The sequence below is a fragment of the Mercenaria mercenaria genome, chromosome 10 (genome assembly GCF_021730395.1).
Source record: "Mercenaria mercenaria strain notata chromosome 10, MADL_Memer_1, whole genome shotgun sequence".
NCBI lineage: Eukaryota > Metazoa > Mollusca > Bivalvia > Venerida > Veneridae > Mercenaria > Mercenaria mercenaria.
In genome coordinates, this window is record NC_069370.1 from 76,487,382 (window position 1) to 76,493,896 (window position 6,515).

At 31.8% G+C, this 6,515-nt stretch overlaps 1 long non-coding RNA gene across 1 annotated transcript; it reads left to right on the forward strand.

The window, feature by feature from the left end:
• Nucleotides 1–336: 336 nt before the first annotated feature.
• On the forward strand, nt 337–6,167 carry LOC123560151 (uncharacterized). Its single transcript, XR_006688103.2, has 5 exons — nt 337–578; nt 1,038–1,140; nt 1,650–1,819; nt 2,021–2,258; nt 2,868–6,167. It is a non-coding gene; the product is annotated as an uncharacterized LOC123560151 (long non-coding RNA).
• The last annotated feature ends 348 nt before the right edge of the window (nt 6,168–6,515 follow it).

Below are 6,515 nucleotides of genomic sequence, written 5' to 3' on the forward strand. Positions count from 1 at the left end.
TAAAACTTATTTTGTAAAACTGAACGAACACGGATATTTGTCAATAACAGTGATCCTCATTGACAGCACTGTAGTGATAACTAGGCAGTTTGAATAACCACCGATATATAATAATTGTTAAGGTCATAAGAGTAACCGTCCTATACAATGTTTTAAAAAATAAACATGCAACCATGCTTTTAATGAAATAGAACATAACGGGATAAATTCATATGTATTTCATCAACTCAAGCAAACATTACATCTTACATTCCTTGTGAACATTTTCTGGCCCCTTAGCCCTGTTTAGTTCAGTTGAAACACTCGGAAAGTATGATGCTGCATACACCTGATTCAATCCGCATAACAGACAGTAATAACGAATGAGAGGATATAAACATAAAGCAGTAGAAAAAAAATCTATATAACTAACGTAGACATAGTACTAGAGCCGATTTACGCAATCGAATACCTTCGGAAGTAGAACATTTATGTCAACACCGGTTTCGTATTTTCACGTGAAAACGGCCGAAAACTGAGAGGTTATCAACAAATTATAAGTTTACGGGTACCATGAGGATTTTTCATGCATTTAAACGGTAAGTATAATGTTTATGGATTATTCAATACAGTATGAAAGTAAACTGTTACGCTTTAAATGGAAATTATGAAAGAAAAGTCGATAAGAAAATATTGACTTTCTACTTTCACTTTCATTGTCGCTTTTCAAATTGCCCAAAAATGTTCTTTCTATTAATTTGTTTTTTCTTGTTTTTTGTTTGTAGATACATAACCCTATAGCAAATTATTGTGTGAAATGACAGCTTATTTAAAGCATGTGTGATTAACTGGGCCTAAGTTTACTGATTTTTCCTTTTAGGGTGACCTTTGACCTTATAATAGCTTATAGTCTGTTCTTTGTATTTTAGCTGTAGTCAGAACAGAATGTAATTGAGATAAAATGAATTTTCGAAATAAACTCGCAAATTGTAGGAAAAGAATAACATAATATATTTATAATTATAAGTTATTGAAATATTATAATTACCTCATTTCAGACAGAAGTACAAGCGAACAGATGACACATTATTAAAGTGGCTGCAGAAGCTTGAAAAGTTAGATAGAGCAGGGGCAGTCAAAACTGTGGGATAATACTTCTATGTAATTTCTTTTTATAGGCAATTTATACAGGATGGAAGGGTATCTCATACAATGTTTTACAATTTACATGTATTAGTTTTATCTCTGTTTATGATGTTGAGAGTAAACAAGTCAGTGACATCTAATTAACACTTGTAAACTATTGACAGTTGATATATATTAGACAGCATTTGATAAAATGCAATTGCCTATCAATATTAAAAAGAGCAAACAGTTGACAATTAACAGGCAGGTCATTCTTTTAAATGACACCATAAATAAACTTTCATAACTTGTTTTTCTTCCAACTTCTGGATTTAGGCTGGAAGCCATTCCAAACTATGAACTGGTAAATTATATAAGGAGTCATGTAATGATTATGGATGGGATACATTATACTTTTATGGACAATAATAATTTGAAATAATAATATATTTTTAGGTTAAGGTGTTAAGGTGATTTTATAAAGACGGTGTTATGGTTTTTGCATGATGAGTCTTTTCACAGATTTTATCATTTATATATTTCAGGGTATCCAACATGTCTAGTCAGGTTGACAGAAGTGAAAGATGGTCTGATGGTACAATGATGTACAAATGATACTCTTTAATACACATTGTAAATGTAATTAAAATGATTTTATGAAGTTTCATGAAGGATGGTACAGCCAACCATTTTGAATCAAGAAATTTTGACTTAGGTAAAGATATCTATTCAGACTTTTTAACTCTTAGCCTTTCATATGATACAGAGATAAAAGAACTACTATTGTCGGCCACTAACCGTGTTTCAAAGCTTTTAAACATACTATAGAAATGGATTAGAGTCCTAATTTAATGTAAAGTCTGTAAATTTCAGTAATGGAAGTACAAAATTTGTAGGAATTGTTTCTTTATTTCAGTGTAAAATGTTCTGTGGATTCATATGATGAGAATGCCAATGTTGATCTGTATGACTTAATTAAACCACAGGAGTCTGAAATTCTATCAATAAGACCATAGAAGTCTATCTTTACAAAAAATACCCCCTATATATATAAAATAAACACCTGGTGGTATGTTTTGTAAAGATAGACTTCTATGGTCTTATTGATAGAATTTCAGACTCCTGTGATTAAACACAGATATTGATACCTTCAGGTAATTGTTTACAATATTCAAAGAGTTACAATGTAATTCAGTTATTGATTTGGCATATATCACTTCAAGAGGCTTGTGTAAAGTTTGTTTCACATGAGACCAAGGGTCAAGTATGATATATAAATTTTACACTTACAAAAAGAAATTATACAGTACCAAATAATTACAGACTTATGAATGTAACTTTCCAAATATCTTACATTTTCCTCCTGAAATTAATTAAAAAGGTAAACACAATTCTACTGTTATAAGCTTAAAAAGGTGAATGTATGATATAAATTATGAAATGTCAAGTATAAGGTGTGTTATTTTCAAAGTATTTAAGATATAGAATAAAATATAGCCTGCCATCATAATATTCCAAAATACAAAGTGTGTCATACATATATTTTAGGTAAAATAGTAAGGTCAAGTGAGTGACTTAGGGTCACTATTGGCCTCTTGATATATTCTACTAAAATGGGTCTTATGCATAAGATATGTTGAAATTTTATTAATCCAGTAACACTTTTATTCTACCCGTTATTCAGAAATATACATATTTTGAATATTAAAGAGCTGAAGACACCTCGAATACAGAGTTACTACATTATGCATTTCTTTCTTCAGATATATACCTGTGAAATCTTCAGTGTCACCGTTCAGCTATTGTTCAAGATCAGTGTCTGCAGCTTGCACAGTTTAGTATAGAGGAGCCTTCTGAATCAATTTTGTTACATATTTGCTGTTATTGTAGGACGCACATGTAGAGAGCAACAAGTCCTGTCCAACTGTGCATGTAAATGTGATTCAGAAACTTTGAGAATATGTAAACATTACACTGTTATAATTTTCAAAATACTGTGTCGTGTAGTGTATCAGTACTGTTTTGTCTCAGTTTATAGCACAGTATGTTCACAAATCAAACTTAAGATCATAGTTATCAGTATTATTAAAATCATTAATTATTTGTATGGTGACAAAATTTAATTTCATGCAATACGACAGTAAAACGTTTGATAATTTTCGTTTTTAGCTCAACTATTCGAAGAATAGTCTAGCTATTCTACTCACCCTGGCGTCGTCGTCGGCGTCGGCGTCACACCTTGGTTAAGTTTTTGCATGCAAGTACATACAGCCATCAATTAAAGGCATATAGCTTTGAAACTTATTTTTTCTTTTTCTAGGTCAATTACCAACCTCTCTGGGTCAAGTCCCATAACTCTGACATGTATTTTGAGCAAATTATGCCCCCTTTTGGACTTAGAAAATTTTGGTTAAAGTTTTACATGCAAGTTATTATCTCCAAAACTAATGCAGATATTGATTTGAGACTTCACATGTGTCTTCGGGGTTATAAAACTAGTTGATAGCAGCAAGTCCCATAACTATGACTTTCATTTTGGCCAAATTATGCCCCCTTTTGGACTTAGAAAATTCTGGTTAAAGTTTTGCGTGCAAGTACATACAGCTATTTCTAAAAGGCATATAGATTTGAAACTTATTTTTTCTTTTTCTAGATCAATTACCAACCTCACTGGGTCAAGACCCATAACTCTGACATGTATTTTGAGCAAATTATGCCCCCTTTTAGACTTATAAAATTTTGGTTAAAGTTTTACATGCAAGTTATTATCTCCAAAACTAATGCAGATATTGATTTGAAACTTCACATGTGCCTTCGGGGTTATAAAACTAGTTGATAGCAGCAAGTCCCATAACTCTGACCTTCATTTTGGCCAAATTATGCCCCCTTTTGGACTTAGCAAATTCTGGTTAAAGTTTTGCGTGCAAGTACATACAGCTATTACTAAAAGGCATATAGATTTGAAACTTATGTTTTCTTTTTCTAGATCAATTACTAACCTCACTGGATCAAGTTCCATAATTCTGGCGTGTATTTTGGCAAATTATGCCCCCTTTTGGACTTAGAAAATTCTGGTTAAAGTTTTACATGCGAGTTTCTATCTCCAAAACTAATGCAGATATTGAATTGAAACTTCACATGTGCCTTCGAGGTTATAAAACTAGTTGATAGCAGCAAGTCCCATAACTGCTATGCATTTTGGTCAAATTATTCCCCCTTTTGAACTTAAAACTCTTTTGATATTTAACCTTTTTAGGTAATATTGTCCTGCCTCTGAGAATATTTCGAATAGTCGAGCTTGGCTGTCTTACGGACAGCTCTTGTTAAAGTTGTAAGTTTAAAGTTGGCATAAATTGTTTTTCTCCTTCAGAAATCTAAAAAGTGATCGGTCATTTTAATTGCAATATCATTTTAGTATGACAAAGTTTATATATATTGAACTGAAATACTAATGTAAATTTTTGAATTATTCAATGCATTTTCTTCAGTCTTAAAACATTTGTTTATCGTACATGTCATGGCCCACAACTCCTCCATATTACTTGTGTTTTGTCCTTTTTCGTTTCACTGAAGGATAGGTAGAGGTATTGCACATCCATTTTTTAGCATCCTGATTTTGTAACGTGTTGTATGTAAGGTTTTATCTGGGAATTATATCTCATCTAAAGGTGGGGAGAGGTATTGTTTATGCCTTCTCGTCTATACGCATTAAGCCTGTCTGACTTTAAAAGGACAAGCTGTTGGCCAGATTTTGATAAAACTTCACAGGAATTATCAGTACCAAGCATAGTGTTGTGCATATCGATTGTACGTTTCGTTTCGATGCACTAAATTGCAGCCAGAGCTAAAAGTAGAAAAATCTTGTCGGCTTTCACAGATCAAAACTACTTAACAGATTTTGATGAAACTTCACAGGAGTGATCAGTACCAAGTATATTTTTGCATATCACCGACACTTTCCATTTTGCTGCACAAAATAGCTGCCATAGCATAAAGGCATACATAGGTGTGAGACATGTTTTGTCATAAAAATACCTAACACAACACCTTCCACTTTGTTATGAAAAATGTATTAAACTTCTTACAATTGCAAACTGTAATAATTTGACATTAAATGCACTAGTTCCATAACTGCATTTGGCTTTTTTCATAATTATTGCCCTTTTCTTACCATGGCAATATTTTGTGTAACATGTTACCTCATTAAGCATCATAAGATCAGAAAGTTCTATGACTCAGAAATGTTGGCCCTTTTGTACTTGTCATGAGTATGTTTTCAGTATTTTATATTGTCATTACTTTTTGTTGTGCGAGTTTACGGAAATGAAGACTTAGTGTGCCTGTGCCTGTCCTGATTTGTTTGTCTGGACAATATATTATTGATTAGTCTTCACGAAACTTTGCAGGTTAATTTCCTCAAGTTCCCTATCAACTTTGATAGCGGCATGGTTACTTTTAAAGTGATGTCACCACTGTACTAGTCAAACGTTTTGTATTTCAGATTTGAACTGGCATTATTCAAACATTAAGAAGTAGTACTACAAGGCAACATTTGACCTCTTTTCCAGTTTTGATTGTCTCTGTTACTATGAAGTTGCCTTTTCTTAGGAATTGGTTGTCTCATTTTTTATGATCTTATGTTTTTAATGAATTGTAGCTATATGTTCTTTTTCTCATTTTCATTTTAATATAATTCATATTTTTACTGTCAACAAAGTGCAGTACCACATACTTATCACTTTCATTAAACATACTTGTACTATTTTCATAAAACATTATATAAATCATTATATTTCATATAAACAGAATTAAATAAATATTTAAGAACATCAGTGTTTTCTTTGATTGCTACATGAAACAGACCATAGGTCAATTTAGGGTCAATTCTGACACTCTATATGCAAATTGATAAGGGAGATAACTAGTACTGTCTTAAGTGACCAATATTTAGTTACACAGTTACCTTCCCTTTACACAGGTTGGACTATTTGTTGTTGATCATCTTTTGAACATTATTCCATTACTGATGACAGAACATTGAAAATAAAAGTTGTTGTATCATGCAATGGCATCATATATGATAATATTTACTTTTTATTTCATCTTTTAAATATTCTTTAAATTAGGTACAATGCCTAACTAACGTGTTTTGTATATGTGCCTCAGCTATGATGCATCAAATACATTTCTTTATATACAGTAAACTCTCTTGAAGCAGTTACTGTAACTACTGTACTAGTTTTAAATTCAGTTTCTCCGTGTACTGTTTGTGAAAACTTTTCGAAAGTGTTATAAATTGGGCATGTCTAAGAAGGCTAAAAAGGCAATTATAGACGATATTAAAACATACTATACGGATTTCCTTTTTCTTATCTGTTTTGTACATTTCTAAAATTGTTAGTCAAATAAAT